This window comes from Schistocerca americana, chromosome X (assembly GCF_021461395.2).
Source record: "Schistocerca americana isolate TAMUIC-IGC-003095 chromosome X, iqSchAmer2.1, whole genome shotgun sequence".
In the NCBI taxonomy this organism is placed as follows: Eukaryota; Metazoa; Arthropoda; class Insecta; order Orthoptera; family Acrididae; genus Schistocerca; species Schistocerca americana.
The window spans coordinates 602,486,517-602,512,230 of NC_060130.1; positions in this window are offsets into that span (position 1 = coordinate 602,486,517).

The window sequence follows — 25,714 nt, forward strand, 5'->3', positions numbered from 1 at the left end:
GCAGTTGAGCGCCCCCCAACCCAAACATCATTATCATCATCACGCAGTTCCTAAACGTACTAAACGTAAGCCCCCTTTCATACTGATGATTTAAAGTATTGTATAAAAGTGCTAGATAGGACCACACTTTTAATTTGTTTTTATGTATTCTTCCCAAGCAGGAATTCTGAAGATGCCTCAGAAAGGCGAAACGCATCAATAATGCTTATTCTGTCTTTGGAAAATGGCTCTGAGCACTATGGGACTTAACTGCTAAGGCCATCAGTCTCCTAGAACTTAGAACTACTTAAACCTAACTAACCTAAGGACATCACACACATCCATGCCCGAGGCAGGATTCGAACCTACGACCGTAGCGGTCTAGCTGTTCCAGACTGTAGCGCCTAGACCCGCTCGGCCACATCGGACAGCTCTGTCTTTGCAACCTAGATTGATTATTTTCCTATTGACAGTGCCAAAGAGTTAGCAATTTGGTAATGAAGGGGCGGTAGGGGCGGGGCAGGGGAAGGTATAAAGATTGTAGACGTAAGTTAATTTAGATGCTTGTGAATTGCAGCCGTTACGCTAGTATAGGATAGACTATCGCGGAGAGCTGCAGCAAACTAGTCTTCAGACTGAAGACCACAACGACAACACATTAATCTTTGTGCGCCGTGACTTGCGGCGAGCAGATGTCCCACGCCCGGGTTCCCGGGTTCGATTCCCGGCGGGGTTAGGGATTTTCTCTGCCTCGTGATGGCTGGGTGTTGTGTGCTGTCCTTAGGTTAGTTAGGTTTAAGTAGTTCTAAGTTATAGGGGACTGATGACCATATATGTTAAGTCCCATAGTGCTCAGAGCCATTTGAACCATTTTTTATACGCCATAGCGAGGTGATTGTGGTTGTTATGACTTCTCCTCGGTCATTGATGTCCAGCACTGAACTGGCGAGTGAATTGCACAGTGGCCCGTTTATCCGCTATTTTAACTGGCTTCATCCGCTAGTGACATTATTATCAACACGTCGTCGCCCAGAACAGTTACGATACGCTCTCGACATCGTGCTATGTCTGCACGACTTCTGAGATACGGTGTCTCACACGTCGAGCGATCAAATGCTGTGATAAGCTCGTGTGTTACCCACCTAGCGACGGGCGGTAAAAGGTGTGACGACGTCGCACTCACTTGCCACATCAAAGTGGTCTGCTCGCCGTTGCGAAGCGAGCGCTCTTTGCACAGCACACTAGACATCTCAGTAACGCCTGAACATAATCTAAAAGCTACTATATTTAAAGTATGTTGCATTTGTAAACACTGGTAGTTTCCTAGCTATCTTTGTATTAGGTATTCCTCTGTTGTGTGTTATCCTGCGGGATCCGTCAAAGTTTCACCAGTGGTGAGAACAGTGGGAGTATTCAACGTTTACGAAAACACATGCTCATAATAAACAATTTTGCAGAATTTCTTAGTTAACAGTAGGTTCACACATCTACTATATCATTTTAGGGTTTCAGTAGGTTCTCGTAGTAGTTCCTAACAGCTGCAGTATAAATCATCTTAGACATGTTGTTGTTGTTGTGGTCTTCAGTCCTCAGACTGGTTTGATGCAGCTCTCCATAACCCTATCTTGTGCAAGCTTCTTCTTCTCCCAATACCTACTGCAACCTACATCCTTCTGAATCTGTTTAGTGTATTCATCTCTTGGTCTCCCTCTACGAGTTTTACCCTCCACGCTGCCCTCCAATACTAAATTGGTGATCCCTTGATGCCTCAGAATATGCCCCACCAACCGATCCCTTCTCCTAGTCAAGTTGTGCCACAAATTTCTCTTCTCTCCAGTTCTATTCAGTACCTCCTCATTAGTTATGTGATCTACCCATCTAAATTTCAGCATTCTTCTGTAGCACCACATTTCGAAAGATTCTATTCTCTTCTGTCTAAACTATTTATCGTCCACGTTTCACTTCCATACATGGCTACACCCCATACAAATACTTTCAGAAACGACTTCCTGACACTTAAATCTATACTCGATGTTAACAAATTTCTCTTCTTCAGAAACGCTTTCCTTGCCATTGACAGTCTACATTTTATATCCGCTCTACTTCAACCATCATCAGTTATTTTGCTCCCCAAACAGCAAAATTCATTTACTACTTTAAGCCTGTCATTTCCTAATCTAATTCCCTCAGAATCACCCGATTTAATTCGACTACATTCCATTATCCTTGTTTTGCTTCTGTTGATGTTCATCTTATATTCTTCTTTCAAGAGACTGTCCATTCCGTTCAGCTGCTCTTGCAGGTCCTTTGCTGTCTCTGACGGAGTTACAATGTCATCAGCGAACCTCAAAGTTTTTATTTCTTCTCCATGGATTTTAGTTTCTACTCCGAATTTTTCTTTTGTTTCATTTACTGCTTGCTCAATATACAGATTGAATAACATCGGGGATATGCTACAACCCTGTCTCACTCCTTTCCCAACCACTGCTTCCCTTCCCTTAGACATAACTTACAGAAATTGAAAAAAGTATAGGAGGGTTGGAGTTTACAGTCCTGATAGCGTGAAGGTAGACACGTGACAGTGGTATCTTCCAAGGCATCTGTTATATCCTAGCCAGTAATGCCACCCGAGCCCGCTGCCAAAAGGTTGGCAGCATCAAAGTCCGGACGCCGTCCGCATAAGCAGCGCCAGCGAGACAGGAAATCGCCGCAAGTCTGCGCGCGCCACCGCTGGCTTCTGGTTTCTTCAGCGCTGGAGTCGCGAGCGCTAGGACAGTTCTGTATTCGCCGCTCAGTTGTATACTCGCCACCGAATTGTGTACTTGCTAGTCAGTTGTGTGTTCATCGCAGCAGAGTTGTTGTTTGTCGTCAGCCGACGCTGCCCTAGCCGCTCCGACTCGAACTAGACAGATTTCTGTAGACACGGAGTTCACTACTGTGTTGCTGTATCTTCGTTAATAAAGATAAGTACAGACTTTTATTTAATCAGAGTGTTTGGGTTTTCATCTTTCTGTTCACTGTTCCAGCGGACCGGTCGGCCCGCTATTAAAAGTGTGGCGGTGACTTCGTAAGCCGTTTCTACAGCGAATTGCTTGTCGCTACGAACGCCGCCACAAAAGCATCAAGTTTGCATTGGTTTGAAGTGATTAAGGGAAATCACAGAAAACTTTTCACTGCTGTCGAAAAGAGTTCAGCTGTGTTTTGATAAGGGAATTTGCAGTATTTCGTATCGAACAGGCCTTGCATCACAGATTAGCCTTACAGGTAAATTCAAATGAGCGAAAAAAATTCACACGTAGTTTAAGTGAATAAGAAGACTAAATGCAGTGAAGTACCGACAGCCGGCCGCTGCGGCCTAGCGGTTTTACGCGCTTCAGTCCGGAACCGCGCTACTGCCGTTTCATTTAATTGCAGCACGCCTTTGGTTGTTATCTGCGGTACTCTTACAACGCAGCGGTACGTCGACGATATTTTACGCCCCATTTTGCTGCCCTTCGTAGTAAGCCATCCTGGGCTTATATTTCAGCAACATACACTCAGCTGATAAAAGTTGTGCCCGTACATAGACAGAAGTAGGATCGTGTACACAAGATATAAAAGGACAGTACTTTGCCGGAGCTGTCAATAGTTCTCAGGTGATTCATGTGAAAAGGTTCCGACGTGATTATAGCCACATATCGGGAACTAACAGATTCTGAATGCGGAATAGTTGTCGGAGCTAAACGCATGGGACATTACATTTCGAAAATCATTAGGGAATTCAATATTCCGAGATACAGTGTCAAGAAAATGCCGAGAATATCAAATTCCCGGCATTACCCCTCACAATGGACGATCCACTAGCCTACGGCCCTCACTTCCCGATCGAGAGCAGCGGCGTTTGCGTAGAGTTATCAGTACTAACAGACAAGCAACACTGCGTGAAATAACCCCAGAAATCAAAGTGTGAGGTACGACAAACTTATCGGTTAGGACAGTGCGACGAAATTTGGCGTTAATTGCCTACCGACGCGAGTGCTCTTGCTGACAGTACGACGTCGCCTGAAGCGCTGCTCCTGGGCTCGTGACCATATCAGTTGGACGCTAGGCGACTGGAGAACCATGGCCTAGTCAGATGAGAACCGATTTCAGTTGGTGCTAGCGTTCGAGTGTGGTGCAGACCCCACGAAACCATGGACCCAAGTTGTCAACAAGGCACTGTACAAGCGGGTGGTGGCTCCATAATGGTGCTGACTGTGTTAACATGGAATGGACTGGCTTCTCTGCTCCAACTGAACAAGTCACTGACTGGAAATTATTATGCTCTGCTAATTGGAGGCCATGTGCAGCCATTCATGGACGTCCTGTTTCCAAACAGCGATGGAACTTTTATGGATGACAAAGCGCCATGTCACCAGGCCACAGCTGTTCGCGATTGGATTGAAGAACATTCTGGAGAATTCTAATGAATAATTTGGCCACCCAGATCGCCCGACATAAATCCCGCTGAACATTTGTTGGACACAATCGAGAGGTCAGTTCGTACACAAAATTCTGACCTGCAACACTTTCACAGTTGCGGGCGTGTATAGAGACAACATGTCTCATTATTTCTGCAGGGGATTTCCAACGACTTCTTGCGTCCATGTCACGCCCAGTTGCTGTACTAGACCGGGAATGACGTGCTCCGACACGATATTAGGAGGCATCTCATGTCTTTTGTCACCTCAGCGTAATGCCTGATCGCACATGGCGAGAATTTCTACTACTTGTCTTCGTGCTTGCCAAACCCTACCTTGGCGCGCAAGCTTGCCTGATCTCTCCCCAGCTGAGCACGTATGGAGCATTATTGACAGGACCCTCCAAAAGTCCCGGGATTTTGACGCTCTAAAGTGCCAGTTGTTTAGAATTTTGGACGATATCCTTCAGGAGGACATCCAACAACTCCATCAATCAATGCCAAGCCGAATAACGGCTTGTATAAGGGCCAGAGGTGGACCAACTCGTTTTTGACTTGGTCAATTTACAAAGCATTTTCTCTTGAATAAATCATCCAGTTTTACTGAAATTCTAATAATTTGTTTTTCTGTACATGTACGTCACATCTAACCAATTACCGGCCCATTCGGATAATTTCTTCGTGGTGCCTCGTTTTCTTTTTGCCTTAGAGTGTAGTTCTGGTTCAATCCCGCATGGTGGAAGAACTTTCATCAGCAGCATTTGGTCGGCAAGAGGACGAGAAGTTTTAGTCCATATCTTGTACCCAACAACAGCGTGTATACCCACGACTTGAGTTAATTCCAAACGTCTTCGCAGGCTTTCGGAAAGTGATAACATATGACACTGCTGCCAGTGATTCCCTCCGCCCCCCGTCCCTCAGCAATAAGACAGGGGCTGCCACTGTGCTGCATAGTATTATCAAAAATCAGATACAGTGGTACAAGACAACTGACTAATTACATCTATCTACACTAAACAGCTACAATTAAAACTCAACACACACCTGTAGCGAAGTATAGGAGCCAGCGTACGGAAGGAGAAAAAAATGCACTGCTGATTGGCGCCTGAACAAATCTTCCGTGTCTCGAAGTCAACAATACCATATCATCATTTTTTCACAAAGCGACGTGACGCAGAGCTAAGACACAGGACTCGCATCGCAGAGGAAAGTACTCAAAATCTTCGTCCAGACATCCAGATTTATATTTTCGTGGTTTCCGTAAATCGTTTGATACAAATGTTGCGATGGATCCTCTGAAAAAGACACAGCTGACTTCCTTCCCCACCCTTCGCCAGTTCGAGCTTGTGCTTCATCACTAATAATATCGTCGACGACGGGACATTAAACCCTAATTTCCCATCCTGCTGTCCACTCTTTCTAGTACACACATTCTACATTTCATGTCACAGCAATGAGTGTTTTGTCTTTTATTTATATTTTTGACTGATTTAATTTCTCTGGAGGCTTAATTCACAGAATACAGTGTGCGCGCGTGTGTGTGTGTGTGTGTGTGTGTGTGTGTGTGTGTGTGTGTGTGTGTGTTTTAGTGTTAGTTTTTGGGGGCGGAAGGAGCAATTGGTTAGCCCACTAGGCTAGCGAGAACACATGATGCGATTCAGCGGCTTTCTACTCCACACAAAATCGTGGCTACGTGGCTCTGTGGTAAAGTGACAGCCTACATATCTTCATGTGTGAGGTTCGAAACCCTGTCGGTCCTAAAATTTTTGCTTGGCACTTATTTCTTATTTCTGGAAATATTTGTTAATGTGCAAAATTCCGTCGTTTGAGAGTTCACAATAAACTGTATGCCCTTCTATAATACGCTGGGCCAATCAGTTCAAGGGTCAAATCGAATAAGGTAAGAGCATACCACCTCCAATCGGACCATGTCTATTAAAGCACTTTGCCTGTCAAACCAATGGTCGGGTTGATAACAGCAGTACTTTTTTTACGTTTCAGTCATTCAACATTCGAGATTAATTTTTCATTACAGTAAGGCATTTTATATTTTATAAAATCTGATATAGTGTTCTTTGTTAGGCACTGATTTATGTTTTGTGGCTCAATTTATTTATTATTTGGCAGTCAAAACATCTGAAATTTTTTTCGGAACAGCCACAGTTGAAATTAATTGCACTGTTGAATAAGGCCTTTTGGACGTTACTATTCAGGTCACACTCCCAATAAACTAATGTCCATTCACTGCTTAATTTCTTGGGGCCTCAGATAACGTCGGATATTATCAGGGTAGCATTTGGCAAGAGAGTCTCTTTAAAAATCTTTTTTTGAGCTACAGTCGAATAAGAGGCTGCAGTATGTCTGCGCCTGTCATTCTCTCTCTTCTTATGGTATTCAGGACTCAAATAATGATTCTCACTTCTGTAGCTTGCAAGTTTTTAGTTCTTTTCTTACTACCTATTGTTTACTGTCAGACAGGAAGCCAGTTATAATCACTGTTTTACGAAACACCTTTTTTCCATTACCAGTAGTGTGAATACTTCGGTATTTAACGTAATAATAGCAGTAAGAACACATTTTAATGCATTGGAAAAACTGGTAGAAGCCGACCTCGGGGAAGATCAGTTTGGATTCCGTAGAAATGTTGGAACACGTGAGGCAATACTGTCCCTACGACTTATCTTAGAAAATAGATTAAGGAAAGGCAAACCTACGTTTCTAGCATTTGTAGACTTAGAGAAAGCTTTTGACAATGTTGACTGGAATACTCTCTTTCAAATTCTGAAGGTGGCAGGGGTAGAATACAGGGAGTGAAAAGCTATTTACAATTTGTACAGAAACCAGATGGCAGTTGTAAGAGTCGAGGGACATGATAGGGAAGCAGTGGTTGGGAAGGGAGTGAGACAGGGCTGTAGCCTATCCCCGATGTTATTCAATCTGTATATCGAGCAAGCAATAAAGGAAACAAAGGAAAAATTTGGAGTAGGTATTAAAACTCATGAAGAAGAAATAAAAACTTTGAGGTTCGCCGATGACATTGTAATTCTGTCGGAGACAGCAAAGGACCTGGAAGAGCAGCTGAACAGAATGGACTTGCGCGTCGATATGGTCCTGAAAGGAGGATATAAGATGAACATCAACAAAAGCAAAACGAGGATAATGGAATGCAGTCGAATTAAGTCGGGTGATGCTGAGGGAATTAGATTAGGAAATGAGACACAAAGTAGTAAAGGAGTTTTGCTATGTGGGGAGCAAAATAACTGATGATGGTCGAAGTAGAGAGGATATAAAATGTAGACTGGCAATGGCAAGGAAAGTATTTCTGAAGAAGAGAGATTTGTTAACATCGAGTATAGATTTAAGTGTCAGGAAGTCGTTTCTGAAAGTATTTGTATGGAGTGCAGCCATGTATGGAAGTGAAACATGGACAATAAATAGTTTAGACAAGAAGAGAATAGAAGCTTTCGAAATGTGGTGCTACAGAAGAATGCTGAAGATTAGATGGGTAGATCACATAACTAATGAAGAATAGAATTGGAGAGAAGAGAAATTTGTGGCACAACTTGACTAGAAGAAGGGATCGGTTGTTAGGGCATATTCTGTGGCATCAAGGGATCACCAATTTAGTATTGGAGGGCAGCGTGGAGGGTAAAAATCTTAGAGGGAGACCAAGAGATGAATACACCAAACAGATTCAGAAGGATGTAGGTTGCAATAGGTACTGGGAAATGAAGAGCCTTACACAGGATAGAGTAGCATGGAGAGCTGCATCAAACCAGTCTCTGGACTGAAGACCACAACAACAACATAACAACATAAATATTGAAAAATCAGTTTTCATGTAAACTGTGTTGAAAGAATTTGTTGTGAATTATGACCAACAGTATCCTCTAGACAATAGTTTACCAAGGTGAAAAGAAATAAAAGAAATACCACTGGGATTTCTGAGCACATCTGTCAACAGATCATACTCCCACGCCAGGAAAAATTAAAGCCACGCAACCCTCTCAGTGCAGTAACAGAGAAAGGATGAAAGACAAGACTCTGTCACTTTCAACGTGAGCTTCTTGAATAATGGAAAGAATCCCAACAGTAAATGAGGCACGTCGGGTACCTCAGGATGGCGACAGCAGAACCTAACTGCTTATCAATAAACCGGTACCATACCATGAAGTAAAAACTTAACAGCTTCAAAAATAACATCGAAAACGTTGTATTGACAAACAGTAGAACACTAGATAACGACAAGTTTTGGACTACATAGCAAGAAACACAGTCTTCGTGCTAACTAAGGTGTGAATAATTCCAATTGTGATGTACACACATCAAAAAAAGTTTTACATCACCCCGGTTCCCAGAACTCCTGAAGATAGACGTTGACTGTCTATATTGTATCACAGACACAGTCTCTTTCACTGTTCAGAGATATCACTAAACCCGCCCAAAGATGTAAACAACCATGCACGAGCAGAGCCTATTAGATGGACGGGGTCCGACGGCTGATCAGTTCCAGTCATTCCACCAGGAAGGAGGTACACGGCTCGTGTTATCTGTAGTTCAGCCATGCCTAGACGGTCAATACCGCTGTTCGATCGCGTCCCCATTGTTACTTTGTGCCAGGAAGGCTCTCAACAAGGGAAGTGTCCAGGCGTCTCTGAGAGAACCAAAGCGATGTTGTTCGGTCATGGAGGAGATACAGAGAGACAGGAACTGTCGATGACATGCCTCGCTCAGGCCGCCCAAGAGCTAGTACTGCAATAGATGACCGCTACCTACGGATTATGGCTTGGAGAAACCCTGACAGCAACGCCACCATGTTGTATCATGCTTTTCGTGCAGCCGCAGGACGTCGTGTTACGACTCAAACTGTGCACAATAGGCTGCATGATGCGCAGCTTCACTCCCGACGTCCATGGCGAGATCCATCTTTGCAACCACGACATCGTGAAGCGCGGTACAGATGGGCCCAACAACATGCCGAATGGACCGCTCAGGATTGGCGTTACGTTCTCTTCACTGATGAGTGTCGTATATGCCTTCAACCAGACAATCGTCGGAGAGATGTTTGGAGGACATCCGGTCCGGTTGAACGCCTTAGACACACTGTCCAGTGTAGCAAGGTGGAGGTTTCCTGATGTTTTGGGGTGGCGTTATGTGGGGCCGACGTACGCCGCTGGTGGTCATGGAAGGCGCCGTAACGCCTGTACGATACGTGAATGCCATCCTCCGATCGATAGTACAACCATATCGGCAGCATATAGGCGAGGCATTCGTCTTCATGGACGACAATTCGCGCCCAAATCGTGCACATCTTGTGAATGACTTCCTACATGATAATGACGTCGCTCGAGTAGAGAGGCCAGCATACTCTCCAGACATGAACCCTATCGAACATGCCTGGGATAGATTGAAAAGGACTGTTTATGGACGACGTGATCCACCAACCACTCTAAGGGATCTACGCCGAATCGCCGTTGAGGAGTGGGACAATCTGGACCAACAGTGCCTTGATGAACTTGTGGATAGTATGCCACGACGAACACAGGCATGCATCAATTCAAGAGGACGTGCTACTGGGTATTATAGGTACTGGTGTGTACAGCAATCTGGACCACAACCTCTCAAGGTCTCTATGTATAGTAGTACAAGATGCAATTTGTGGTTTTCATGAGCAATAAAAAGGGCGGAAATGATATTTATGTTGATCTCTATTCCAATTTTCTGTACAGGTTCTGGAACTCTCGGAACCGAGGTGATGCAAAACTTTTTTGAATTGTGTATCAGGTTTTCTCGGCGTGACTGATTAATAGTGAACTTCTGGACGCTCAGTCGATTTATGTACGATATTTTGATTCTTCATATGAAGAATACGGCTGCGTTGGTCATCATAAAATGGAAATTGCAACCTTAGTGGATACCCAAAAGTACACTCTTAATTGAAATGCGTGTTATCGTATCTGGATTAGAGTCATGTTACGTTTACGTCTACATGTTTATTCGGCAGTTCACACTTACTTGTTTGAAAGAGGCTACATACGACAACTTTCAGACTGTTTTTCTACCGTTCCACTCTCAGCAAGCAGAAAAATGAAAATCTAAATCTTTCCGTGCAAGTTCTGGAATTTGGAAATTTGTGGTAAGTTCCAATGGGACCAAACTGCTCATGTCATCGGTCCCTAGGCTTACACATTACTTAATCAAACTTAAACTAACTTAACGCTAAGGACAACAAACATACGCCCATGCCTGAGGGAGGACTAGAACCTCCGACGGGTGGAGCTGCGCGATCCGTGGCAAGGCGCCTGAGACTACGCGGCTACCCCACACGGCATGCGAGCTCTGATTTCTAGTATTTTACTAAGAAGATCATCTCACCCTAGGTAGGTGGGAGTCAACAAAATACTTTCGCATTCGGAGGAGAAATCAGGTGATTTAAATTTCGTGTAAATATCTCAGCGCCATAAAAACGTCTTTGTTTCACTGATTGCCAATCCAAATCGTGTATAATATTGTTTCTCAATAATACAAAACGAGCTGTCCTTCTTTGAACTTGTCAATGTTTGCGTCAATCCTATCTCGTAAAGATCCCACACAGAGCAGCCGTATTCCAGAACAGGACAGGCAAGCGTAGAATAGACATTCACTTCAGCAGATTTGTTGCACTTTCTAAACATTCTAGGAATAAAACAGTCTAGTCTTTCTTCGTCACAATAGTTTCTATGTGGTGGTTCAGGTTTAAGTTATTCGTATTTGCAGTCTCTAGGTATTTAGTTATACCGATGACCTTTAAATATGTATGATTTATTGTGTACCCGAGATTCGACGGATTTTATTTTTTCTTTTCGTTCTATTGGTCCCACAGCATAGTATATTTCACAATATGACACTTCTGAAAGGAAATCTCGAGACTTGCTTAATAACAGCTCTTTTGGCTTTGTTGCTATTCTCAAGTAGCCTGCAAATGAAACTTCCTGCCAGATTAAAACTGTGTGCCGGACTGAGACTCGAACTAGGCATCCTTGCCTTTCGCGTGTAAGTGCTCTACCACTGAACTACCCAAGCCCGGCTCTGAATTCGTCTTCACAGCTTTACTTCAGCCAGTATTTCGTCTCGCACTTTCCAAACTTCACAGAAGCTCTCCTGCGAAACTTGCAGAACTGGCACCCCGGGAAGAAAGCATATTGAGGAGACATGGCTTTGCCACAGCCTGGGGGGTGTTTCCAGAACGAAATTTCCACACTGCAGTGGAGTGTGTGCTCATATGAAACTTCCTGGCAGATTAGTGGTAGAGCACTTGCAAGCGAAAGACAAAGGTCCCGAATTCGAGTATCGGTCCGGCACACAGTTTTGAACTGCCGGGAAGTTTCATATTAGCGCACACTCCGCTGGAGAGTGAAAATTTCATTCTGGTAAGCTGCAAATACCATATTGGTCAGATTATCTACTCATATGGTGACTGTAGGTGTGAAAATTATACAATGGAATTAAACAAGCCGGCCGTCGTGGCCGAGCGGTTCTAGGCGCTTCAGCCTGGAACCGCGCGACCGCTACGGTCGCAGGTTCGAGTCCGACCTCGAGCATGGATGTGTGTGATGTCCTTAGGTTAGTTAGGTATACGTAGTTTTAAGTTCTAGGAGACTGATGACCTCAGATGTTAAGTCCCATAGTGCTCATAGCCATTTTTTGAATTAGACATTGGTACTTACGTTTAGTTTGATTTGACATCAAATATTGTGTCTATATTAAACCGTCACTGTGCAATTCTTGCGGTGCTAGGCGCTACAGTCTGGAGCCGAGCGACAGCTACGGTCGCAGGTTCGAATCCTGCCTCGGGCATGGATGTGTGTGATATCCTTAGGTTAGTTAGGTTTAATTAGTTCTAAGTTCTAGGCGACTGATGACCTCAGAAGTTAAGTCGCATAGTGCTCAGAGCCACTTGAACCTTTTTTTTTTTTTTTTTTTTTTTTTTTTTTTTTTTGTAGTTCTTAGTGATTACGTGACATGTAGTAATAATCAACGAATGGAACACGTTTTGACACTTATTCCATCGTTAGTTTACCATAAAGTACGATTTGACATTTATTTTGTTGCTATGATGTTCTATGTTTGCAAAGTATAATGAGCCAAGCAGCGATACTGTTATATTTCACTGATTGGATATTGCTGTGAACTATATATTTGGTCTGAGATGTTCAAACAAAATATAAAATCGTACTTTAAACTAACTATCAGATAAGTGTCAAAACGTATTCCATTCGTTTATGATTACTACATGTCACGTAATCACTACGAGTTAGACAATGACTGTTTTCCTGTTTACTATAAACGCAATATGGGCGTCAAATCAAACTAGACGTAAGAACCAACGTATAATTTCTATATATAATTATGAGCAAATAATCTCACCAGTGGTGTATTCGCAGGTTCGAACATTTTTTTTTTTTTTTTTTTTTTTTAATACTCGTGTGGAGAACCTCACACTTTTCATTTGGTAGTGTCAACTGCCGCTTTTCGCATTATACAGATATCTCGTGTATATAATATTGCAATTCGTTTTGGTCTTCTGATCACTTTAAGAGACGATAAATGACATAATCTGCAAAAAAATTTGACACAGCTCGTCAGATTGTCTCCTAAATCGTTTATATAGATTAAGAACGGGAGAGCGCCCAAGCTTCGTTGGGGAACCCCAGATATAGCTTCGACCTTCCCGTCAATTACTACGAACTGTGACTTTTCCGACAGATATAACTAATCCAGAAGCACAGACAGCTACATGAAACTCTACATCTCTACAGTATAGACACGTAGTATGCTGAGAAGCCGCCTGTGAGGAACGGTGACGAAATTCTTTTGGAATCTAGAATCGACCTGAGTCCCAGTAACTATGTACTTCACACGACGGAGTTTGTCGGTTCCAGGCTGAGGTGAAGATTTACAGCTGAGGAGGGTCGGTGACACTGCGCCCAGGTGCGAGTGCTCACTGCTCCAGTAGATGGAGTCTGGGGCCGGGATGCGCAGGTGTTGCGGCCAGCTGCCTGGAACGGGGCTGCGCACAATAGCGCTGCCAGCGAAACAAAGGCCCACCACAGCTGCCGCTGCCGCTGCCTCCCCGTCTCAGCCGCAAGTCACTCTCACTGAGCAGCCCAAACCTCGCTTCTGGCTTCTTCTCCCGTCTCAGGGCTCAAATTTCAACGACCACCGCAACACTACTTGAAAATTGTAGGGGACTATTATACCTCGTTTTGCATTTCTTTTCTTTAATTTTCAGTTTTAGAGCTTGTTGAGCTCTGAGGTTGCGGTAACTAGAGATTTGGAAATTGCTACGCGACAGCGGACGTAGACGTCGCGTAACCTCGCGTAACCTGCGTTGTACTATGGTTGCGGAAATAGATTTTTCGAGACAGGAGTTTAGTTCTGTCTCCAGTCTTGAGATATATAACAAGACTTAGATAATTTCCTAAATCCAGCCTCTAGCTCGGAAACACACGTAGTGAACAGTTTCCTGTTTTCTTTCCAACTACTTCCCTGCAACGTTTTCAGAAACTGAGAAATGAAAAGTATTGGAGTACAGTTCAAATTTACTGGAATCTGACAGTTACACCAAACCCAATACCCTAGTTTCTACAGAAATAATACGGTTTATTTCCACTTTTAAAAAATGTCAAGTCAACTCAATTGCGCAACGCTTCCTAGAGCTAGTTGTAACCCGAAAACTCTAGCAACATACTCTGTGCTCTATCACAACACATTCGCCTTCGAATATCAGAACAGCTCAAAAACCCCCACGTCCGGGAGGGTGAACGTAACAGAGATTACACGCTGAGATTTTCGTCACTTGAAATGTATCGCTGAAAGTCTCTGTGGGTCACAGGTTTCGCCTTCAGACAATGAAAAATTGCCGCAAAGCATTTACTAAATGCTCTGAAATAATATCTTACGCAACTTTCTCGTTTCAACAACAGATTTAACTATTACTGAATTACAACCTGAAAAATTGGCACTATGAATTACATTCAAGCCACTTTTCCGTCTCTGATCTCCAGAAGGCCGAAACCAGAGCTTGGTGTGTACTGTTTAATAGTGAAAGGAAAGAAGCAGCAAAGCCTCATGGTATCGTTAAACCCTCAAGTACTCTTGATTCAGACACCAAGATAATGCTAATAAATCAAAGAGAACGTGCCAGTATAGAAAGACAAGCAACATAAGTAAAAAGGAAATCTAGAACTCTAGCAAACCATTAATAAGCTACAATCTAAATAGTAAAAGAATGAAACAATGAATTAAGAGACCTTAAATATTTTCGATCTCCCTTGATATCACAGTATAGCTACAAATGGCAAACTAAATTACTTAATAATTCAGTAAGCAGTTTAGTAAATAATAAATTACAATTCATTCGAAATAGGTTAACTGAATGAGCAAAACTGCACAAAACTACATCCCAGTGTAGGCTATAGCAGAATTCAGCTATAGTGCGTCCGGTTGTGAGATTTTCGTTTAAATCACACTGCCTTGTTGTAATATGCTGCACAGACTTCGATACTGTTTCTATCGACACATGTGAGCAACAAACATTAGCGAAGCACCAGGAGGGGTGAATCATGCGTCGGGGTATAATTTTCTCATATTTCTGCCACATGATCATTGTTCCCATTACTCGTTTTCCCTACTTTCTCTCGGCACTGGATGTCTCTGCGCATTTAAATCGCTTTAATCTTCCTACCCTTACAAACTCGCATGAGCTGCGCGTAACATTTAAAACAAAAATATTTTATGTTGCTCACGGTCTGTTTTAAACAAAAGCCGACTTTGATTTCAGCTGCCATGAGAGTGAAATGTATACTGCCTCAGAAAGCTTTTACAATAAATTCCAAACTTTAGTACAGTAAAACTTTTACATTGCGGTGTCATAATTGTCAGCTAATCACCACACATTTAAAAGTTATTTCCAGCCTTTTTCTTTTATAATCAACTGTGAGTAGATCATACTTCCACACTTCTTAACAATATAACAGTTATTTCACCAAAACCGAATCATATCCAGATTCAGGTGTAGTTCTCTCTCCCACTGCGTCCAAATATTCAGTCGCTGTATTACTAATGTATTTTTATTATTTTACTCTTGGTAGAGACATCCTGCAAAGATTTTTGTATATATAACATAATGGGGTGTAGCTGCTCAGCATTACTAAATGGAGAAGGAAATGATAAATCCAGACAGATACATGATTAATGAAACCGTGTTTTCTCAGATGTTGAATATACTGTAGCTGTCGATGTTTATTGTTAGTACACACTTGGAAGAACTTATGGTTCAACATGCATCGATTACGAGGTAAAATGTTCTTCAATACGAGCCAAGCTAATACAATGTCTCAGAAACGTGTATACCGGAAACTGTCGTGTGACTAGCTGTTGCTAAGAAAGAACGATCAAGCATAGTGAGAGGAACGAATGCCATTGAAATGTCGAGAACAGTAATTACCCGACTACAGAATTGCTTTAAAGCAACTGCAGTTCTTGCGTCACGCAAGAGCAGCTATAACCTGTTACCTCTCGATAAGAGACAGTCTGCATAGGCGACATAATAAACTGCGGCACAGTAAACACAGGAGATTTAGGCTTTATCATTCGCTAATATCTACATCCATACTTCGTAAGTTATATTACGGTGTGCGGCAGAGGGTATTTTTGGTACCGTTACCTTTTCCCGCTACCCCGTTCCTAGAATGACTGTCGTAAACCTCAGTTGTTGTTGTGGTCTTCAGTCCTGAGACTGGTTTGATGCAGCTCTCCATGCTACTCTATCCTGTGCAAGCTTCTTCATCTCACAGTACCTGCTGCAACCTACATCCTTCTGAATCTGTTTAGTGTATTCATCTCTTGGTCTCCCTCTACGATTTTTACCCTCCACGCATCCCTCCAACACTATATTGGTGATCCCTTGATGTCTCTACTTCGACCATCATCAGTTATTTTGCTCCCCAAATAGCAAAACTCCTTTACTACTTTAAGTGTCTCATTTCCTAATCTAATTCCCTCGGCATCACCCGACTTCGACTACATTCCATTATCCTCGGTTTGCTTTTGTTGATGTACATCTTATACCCTCCTTTCAAGACACTGTCCATTCCGTTCAACTGCTCTTCCAAGTCCTTTGCTGTCTCTGACAGAATTACAATGTCATCGGCGAACCTCAAAGTTTTTATTTATTCTCCATGGATTTTAATACCCACAGGGTACTTTTCTTTTGTTTCCTTTACTGCTTGCTCAATATACAGATTGAATAGCATCGGGGAGAGGCTACAACCCTGTCTCACTCCCTTCCCCACCACTGCTTCCCTTTCATGTCCCTCGACTCTTATAACTGCCATTTGATTTCTGTACAAATTGTAAATAGCCTTTCGCTCCCTGTATTTTACCCCTGCCACCTTCAGAATTTGAAAGAGAGTATACCAGTCAACATTGTCAAAAGCTTTCTCTAAGTCTACAAATGCTAGAAATGTAGGTTTGCCTTTCCTTAATCTTTCTTCTAAGATAAGTCCTAGGCTCAGTATTGCCTCACGTGTTCCAACATTTCTACGGAATCCAAACTGATCTTCCCCGAGGTCGGCTTCTACCAGTTTTTCCATTCGTCTGTAAAGAATTCGCGTTAGTATCTTGCAGCTGTGACTTATAAAACTGATAGTTCGGTAATTTTCACATCTGTCAGCACCTGCTTTCTTTGGGATTGGAATTATTATATTCTTCTTGAAGTCTGAGGGAATTTCGCCTGTCTCATACATCTTGCTCACCTCAGTATGAGTGCTGATTTCCTTAATTTCTCGTTGTGTTAATTTCGCAAGACGTATGTAGGGGGAAGTAAATTACTGCTCGACCCTTCCCAGAACGTACGCTCTTGGAATTTCAATGCAAAACCTCTCCGTGATGCACAACGCCTCTCTTACTGTCTGCCGCTGGAGTTTGCTGAGCGCCTTCATATCACCCGCGCCGACTACACGAGCCCGTGACGATACGCGCCGCTCTTCATTGGATCTTCTCTATTTTTTTCTATTAATCCAACCTGCCAAGGCTTCCCGACTGATGAGCAGTACACAATAATCAGTAGAGTATGTATTGTGTAAGCCACTTCTTTCGTGGATGACTTACATTTGCATGAGATTCCTCTAAAGAATCTGTCCGGCATCTGCTTTTCCTATGATGTGTATCGTGTGGTCGTTCCACTATAGGGCTCTCCGGATGATTACTAATAGGTATTTTACGGTAGTTACTATTTCCAGCGTTTTTTGCGCCGGTAACGTAATGAATACTAGTGGACTCCTTCGCATATTTCTAAGTAATAATGTTACATCTATGTAAGTTCAGGTCAACACAAAGATCATCTGAGCCTGAGCACATGCTCGGAATCAGAAAATCAGCCAAGATTTTTTTGAGAGAACATTTCGAGCATTCGCCTGACTGGCAACGAGACATCAACCGAAGCCGTCGGCAGTGGTCTCCACAGTCGTAGTCCCATTCTGCCCGAAATGTGGGAGAAGATCATAATGGCTCGTGGCGGCACACGGGAAGTATAGTGTCGCCGGGTATCGATCAAGACAGCAGAGGAGAGACAAATTTGCTAGCGAGCGAAAACGTATCCTGGTCGCCTCGCGGGCGGCTTTTTCAAAGCAGTGACATGGTTCCAAAAATTAGTAAATATGTGCGCACAGACGTTGGGGCCACATAACAACCAGTCATTTGACGTTCGTAGTAAGACACCATATTGATACTAGCATTACGATCTTGATATTCTTTTGGACTTTTCTGGACCTGCAGTTGGATCTAGATAGGCGCTACAGTCCGGAACCGCGCGACCGCTACGGTCGCAGGTTCGAATCCTGCCTCGGGCATGGATGTGTGTGATGTCCTTAGGTTAGTTAGGTTTAAGTAGTTCTAAGTTCTAGGGGACTGATGACCTCAGAAGTTAAGTCCCATAGTGCTCAGAGCCATTTTTTGGATCTAGATATCGAAAACATTGGTATCGCATTCGGATGTTCGCATTTGCACTAGTATCAGGCGCTATAACCGTCCACCCCGTAATTTTAGTGCTTTGTGTCGAGGTACCGACCCTACAGAACAAGCCAATTCCTCTTGTATCGATAGCAAAACACAAAACCATGTCACTCTCGCTCTCTCTCTGACTATCCCCGGTTTTTTTTTTTTTTTTTTTTTTTTTTTTTTTTTTTTTTTTTTTTTTTTTTTTTTTTACCTGACTAGGGCTTCATTTTCACCTGGAGATGACGTAAGTACTCAAATGTCATGATGACAGCACAGAGGTAGGACTTAACATTGATCGACATTCGGGTTTTGCTCCACAATTACGGTTTTACTTTTTCATTGACAAATAGCAGGTTTCCTGTACTGCTAAGAGTGAAATCCATTTGAAAAATTGATCGTTTAATTTACTTAAGCTCATCTAGTGGTATCCAGAATTTCTAATAACTATTCAGTATACTCAAAAGCCTTGTCATAACTGAGTAAGTCTACGAGTAAGTGTTGTAATGAAACATTTGAAGTGTGTATGCCCCTTGAACAAACATTGATGAGGTAAAACATTACGACCACCGGCTTAGTAGGGTGTTATTCTGTCTTTGGCAGGCAGTGCAACAGCAGTTCCGCGTGACATGGATTCGACTAATCCTTGGTAGGTTCCGGAGGTATCATCAGATGTCTACGGCAGGTCACGCGATTCACGTAAATTACTGGCCCCTGGTTTGTGGGGGAGCAAATGGCCCAGTTATGTGCCAGATGAAGCAAATTTTGTGGTCAATACGTCAACGTGAGTTCACTATCTTGCCTCTCAAACTACTGTAACAAGATTTTGGCCTTGCGACATGGACACTTATCCTGCTGGAAGATGCCATCCAGCCGGCGACCTGTTTCCACTGATTCCATCTTCGAACGTCAACGGTCCCGTGTCCACTGTAATCATAACTGAGGATGTCGTTGGGTCAACACGGCAACACACTGCGGAGCCCTATGGTCAACGATGTCAACGATGTGCGCTGAACGATATGCTCCGAAACACTCGTGCCTTCACCTGCATTCTACTCTGTCGTCAGATCTGCTACAGATACCCTATCCTATTTATAGAGCGGACAACCATCCGACATCCACATTCTGTTATTAGGAGGGGAAACCAAAACTTTGTCTCCTACTCGTGGTTTCATCCTTCTCCAATCACTTTCCACAAATGCTCAAAACAACAGGCCGAACAACTTCGCCGTTTCCGAGATGCTCATTCCCAAGCATCGGCCCATAACAATCTGTCCTTCGACAATGTTGCTAAACTCAGTTGATTCCCCCATTCGCGCCACGTATCATCGCTAGACCGATCACCATTCGTTTCAACTCCGTTTATATACTTTTCTTATTGCGTCACACTCCCATAACATCACCAGACGGCATTCAATCTCGCGGTGGGCAGTGGCCGTAACGTTCTGTATCTTCAGTGCTGGTATGCGGCGGCACACTATTGGATACTTTCATTTCTGTCTTCAGCTGTGTTGGCAGTATGAGATATTATCAGATATAATACACCCTTGAAAAGTGTAACATAGCCTAGAAATAAGATGGGCAGTCCAAGATTAATATTACACTGTTAATGCTCATAGAAGTACGAAAGAAATTACTATTGGCAAATCACAATGTGACACACACTCGCGAGACTGGAAAACGACAAAGCGTAGAATGAAATTATACAGTTTAGAAAAATAAACGGGGCAAGTATGTTACGCTTTCATAAGATAGGAGAGAGACATTAACTGAAGTCCTTCTGGATTGAAATCCCGCTTAAGTTTTAATAACATATAGCAGTCATATGCCACTATTTGGTGACTATGTTCCAGTGCAGATCTACACTTATACAAAGGATCAGTACCACGGATGACCTATGTTAGGATTAACATGTATACAGCAAAATTTTCTGTTAAATGTGTCAAAACGAATATCGTGGAGACAAGAAGGAGATAATATTAAGGTTTAACGTTCTGTCGACATCAAGGTTGTTAGAGACGGAGCACAAGCACGGATTGTTTCAAGGATGGGCAAGAAAAAAATGGTTCAAATGGCTCTGAGCACTATAGGACTTAACATCTGAGGTCATCTGGCACCTAGATCTCAGAACTACTCAAACTTAACTAACCTAAGGACATCACACACATCCATGCCCGAAGTTATGCTACTCTATCCCTGACTTCAACATACTGCTAATATGTCTTTCAGATTTTAGTTCTCGAGCGTAATGTGTATAGTTTTGCAAAACTGCAACCTTTTATGTCTGCTGTATTCAAGTAGTACGTGCACAATTCGCATCTTAGTGGCTCAAATGAGTAAACTTCGTAATGTCTGCATGATATTAGCAAATAAGGTAGCTCAGTGTTTAGCACACTGGACTAGCATATAGACGATGTCGGTTCAAATTCGCATCCTGTCATCCAGATTTAGGTTTTCCGTGATTTATCTAAATCGCTCCAGGCAAATGATGGGATGGTTCCTTTGAAAGAGCAGAGCCGATTTCCTTCCCTGCCGGCCGCGGTGACAGAGCGGTTCTAGGCGCTTCAAATGGTTCAAATGGCTCTGAGCACTATGGGACTTAACAGCAGAGGTCATCAGTCCCCTAGAACTTAGAACTACTTAAACCTAACTAACCTAAGGACATCACACACACCCATGCCCGAGGCAGGATTCGAACCTGCGACCGTAGCAGTCGCGCAATTCCGGACTGAAGCGCCTAGCCGGCCGGTGTGGCGCGTCAGTCTGGAACCGCGAGACCACTACGGTCTAGAGACATACGCTGAAAGATATCCTCAACTCACCCTACACGTCGTACGTTTAAATATGTGTATGATAAATTGAGAACAACTGGATCTTTAACCCATCGGAAACATATCTGGCAAAAGAAAGTAGCTAACGAGGAAACGGAAATTGGTACTCTTGACACTGTGGTTTGAGATCCATGTGTTAGTTCCCGTCAAATCGCAAGGGAATCTGGTATGACCCAGAGTAGTGTTATTTTTCGTGTTCTGCATCGCCATAAGTATCATCCTTACCATATCAGTCTCCACCAAGAATTAACTGGTACGGACTGTTTGCGCCGGATTGAATTCTGCTGATGGGCTCAACTTCAGATTCAGAGGGATGACACACTTATTAATTTGATTTTATTTACTGACGAGGATATATTCACGAACCATGTAAATGGTAATTTGAATAACGCGCATCATTGGACAACTGAAAATCTATGTTGGCTGCGGCGCGTTGCACACCAAAAACTGTGGTCGGTGAACGAATGGTATGGGATTCTGGAGGACAGAATTATAGGCCCCTATTTCTTCGAAGGAAATCTTAGTGGTAGAAGGTACACCACATTCCTCCAAGAAACATTAGGTCCGTTATTGGAAGAAATACCTTTAGGAACAAGGAACAGAATGTAGTATCAACACAATGGGTGTCTGGCACATTTTTCGCTGATGGCTAGAAATGAGTGCAGAGGCCACTCCCAAATCGTTGGATTGGACGCGGAGGAGATGTGTCGTCTCCGGCTCGTTCACCAGACTTTACGCCTCTGGATTTTTTCTTGTGGGGATTCGTAAAAGACATTGTTTATAAAGACGTTCCAGCTATACCTCAAGATATGCGAGAAAGAATTGTCAGTGCATGTGCTTCGATAAGTCACGACGTGATAAGGAATACCACTCAATCCATGATGAAAAGATTGCAGCACTGCATTGATACCAATGGTCATCACTTCGAACACCTTCTTTAAATGGACGTTTATGCCACCTTTGTGACCTTCGTTGACCTTCAAAAACCTTACTGTTACACATCATTGGATTCGTCTCTATAGCAGCTATCAGAAAATAAGTTCCGAGCTATACCTTCCCATTTAAAAAAACGAAGTTGACCTTCATACCTCTGAAGCGACCCCGCCTAGCAACAAAAAACCAACGTCACATTTTGGCCCCTGTTATCCCATGCAACTTTTGTCCGACAACTTTTCAGCTCCTATCATACTATCGGAGTTATTCTTGGTGGCAACATTTAGTGACTCACCCTGTATATGCATACCCTATAACCACTGTGAAGTGTATGGCAGAGGACACTTCCCATTGTAGCACCTTTCCATTAGTGTTGTCTACATGCAGGGGCAGGTCAGTGACGTTATCACTCTTATCAATGACATCGTCATCGTTATCCATGATGTCGTTTTCGTTATCAGTGGGAATTCAAACAACCTCCTGATATCTATCCAGTTACAGCACAGTAATAAAAATGAAAAATCCAATTAAAAACCAAAATTGTGGATGTAGCCCTATTGTGTTAGTGGAAAAAATTAAAGAACTCCTCCGCTCCCCATCTCCAACCAGTCACAGTGCAGCACTGATCGCATCGCAGTATCAAACATCTAAAGTGCGTGTCATTTATGTTGGCGGCCAAGTTTAGGTTCGTTCTGCGCATCTGACGTCACAAAACACAGTCAGCCAATGAACAGAGAACGACGTTGCCAGATCTCGACTGCAGAGCAGAGTACGGACGAGTGTCTTCAGTTTTAGAAACGTTCAGTCATAAATAAAGTAATAGAACAAAAGCAATGTCTTGGTAGCAGACTTCCTTTTATAGAAACTTTGGAAAAAGCATTCTTTATACCAATTGCTTCATATTCTGTTAATTAATTAAACAAAACAAGCAATAAGACTCCTAATTCAGGCGATAGCAAGGAAAGGTGTTTGTATCAATCTCACGAACAGCTTTTCCGCAATAAAGAACAGCGGTAATTGTTTATTTCCTATTGTACTTTTACAAAGTATGAGTAATTCATAGTCATACCAACAGTGTTTGTCAGTATTTTGCATGACCTGTTAGAGTCCTCATGGAGTTATGTTTTGGTACGAGCTGTGTTAGCGTAATGGTTAAGGTGTTGGGCTAGTAAGTGAAACGTTAAGAGTTCAAGCCTTGTGCAGTGCTTAATATTTTCTTTATTTAAAATAATATCGAAGTGTCTTACTTCACGAATTTTATTCGTTTGAAAGCAATTTTTTTAAATTTCTAGTGCTTTGTCTCTTCATTAACCCTTTCGCTGCTGCAGACACGTGCTCCCCGCATTCCGCGCTGTGCGCGATTTTGTCATCACTGCACTGCTCGCCTGTGCAGACACATGGTGTTTCGACTGCTTTGACACACTTTATCATTCGATTTCACAAAAATCTGATTTTTACACATCTTCGTGACTGATACCTTCCCCTCATAAATGACTTAATTTTGTTTCGATGGTCAACGCAGTTATTGTGGAGCATTAAAAGTAGTAAACCATTGCACGAAATTTTGAAGAGTTTGCAGAGGTAGAAGTCCATAGCGTATACTTTCCGTATGGTCGATTTTAGTTGCCACAATGTTGAGAATGAAATGTGGACAAGATACCTAAATTTCATATAAAATTTACTGTACAACAATATCTCATTTAATTTAAGTACCACATAGGTGTCGTATGTAATATTAAGAAATATTCCGTCTTTCGCGACTGTAATAAAAGGTTTATTTACACCGAGCGCGTTTGGTTTTATTTTATAGCACTTCAGTCAATGAAAGGTATGGCACATACACAATGGTACTCATGTTCTCTTTCTTGTATTTGTTCCACAGTCGCAGTTTTACCAATGGTATTGAAATATATTCCTCTTCCGCAACTGTAATAAAGCGACTTATTTAGACCAGATGCGTGTCTCTCTTTTGAAGCATCTTCAGTTGACAATATTTTGTCTCCTCCATTGCCAAGTCACCTTTCGTAGTTTTGTGCTGCGGTAACACAATATTCAACGTTTGTGTCGGCTGATCAGTGTTTTAGCAAATAAATGTTGTTTGTGTGTGCCACACACAAAAATTATATTTGACATAGCTCAGACCACTTCACTGATAGACAGTATATTCAAGTCCCAATGTTTCTGTAAGTCCACAGTTTTGTTTAATTTATTTTGTCTACTTCCTTTTGATTGATTGAAGTGCTTCAAAATAAAGCCAAACGTGCCCGGTGTAAATAAAACTTTTGTTACAGTCGCGAGAGACGGAATATTGCTTAATATTACATATGATACCTATGTGGTAATTAAATTAAATGAGATATTGTTATACAGTAAATTTTATATGAAATTTAGGTATCTTGTCCACATTTCATTCTCAACATTGTGGCAACTAAAATCGACCATACGGAAAGTATACTCTATGGACTTTTACCTCTGCAAACTCTTCAAAATTTCGTTCGAAGGTTTACTATATTTAATGCTGCATAATAACTGCGTTGAACATCGAAACAAAATTAAGTCATTTATGGGGGGAAGGTATCAGTCAAGAAGATGTGTAAAAATCTAATTTTTGGGCCAAATAGTTTTTGTGAAATCGAATGATAAGAGTGTCAAAGCAGCCGGAACACCATGTGTCTACACAGGCGAGCAGTGCAGTGACAAAATCTCGCACAGCGCGGAATGCTGGGTGCACGTCTTTGTAGCAGCGATAGGGTTAATGCGGCCGTGGAGGCTTTACTTCATGAACTGCGGGCTCCCCCCTAAACCTAAGCTTGCGAACTATGCTATACTATGGCGCTGCTTCTCTTGGCGCGTGCGTCGTGTGCAACTGGCAACGCAGCAATCTCCCGCGTCTGGGCGGGCATGCGCGAGCCGCCAAGATAAAAGAATTCAACTATAGGATCGTAGAAACAGCCTAATTGTGAGGTTTATAAATGAAACAGGAACTAGCCGAAAGCATGACCTGAATCAAACCACCACCAGTTTCGGATTTCTTAGAAATCCATCTTTAGACGGTTGTTACAGGTTTCCTTGTTTTCTTGCTGGGGCCTTATTTTGCATTCAAAATTGGTTTTATACACTAGGATAGACGTAATGGTTTTTTGTTCACTAATTGATAATATTTTAGAGATTTAGTTCTTTTGACATCTATGAAAACATCAGTGAAAAGCTGTACAATTAGGCGTTTTTAATACAGTACTGGCCATTAAAATTGCAACACCACGCAGATGACGTGCTACAGACGCGAAATTTAACCGACAGGAAGAAGATGCTGTGATATGCAAATGATTAGCTTTTCAGAGCATTCACACAAGGTTGGCGCCGGTGACGACACCTACAACGTGCTGACATGAGGAAAGTTTCCAACCGATTTCTCGTACACAAACAGCAGTTGACCGGCGTTGCCTGGTGAAACGCTGTTGTGATGCCTCGTGTAAGGAGGAGAAATGCGTACCAT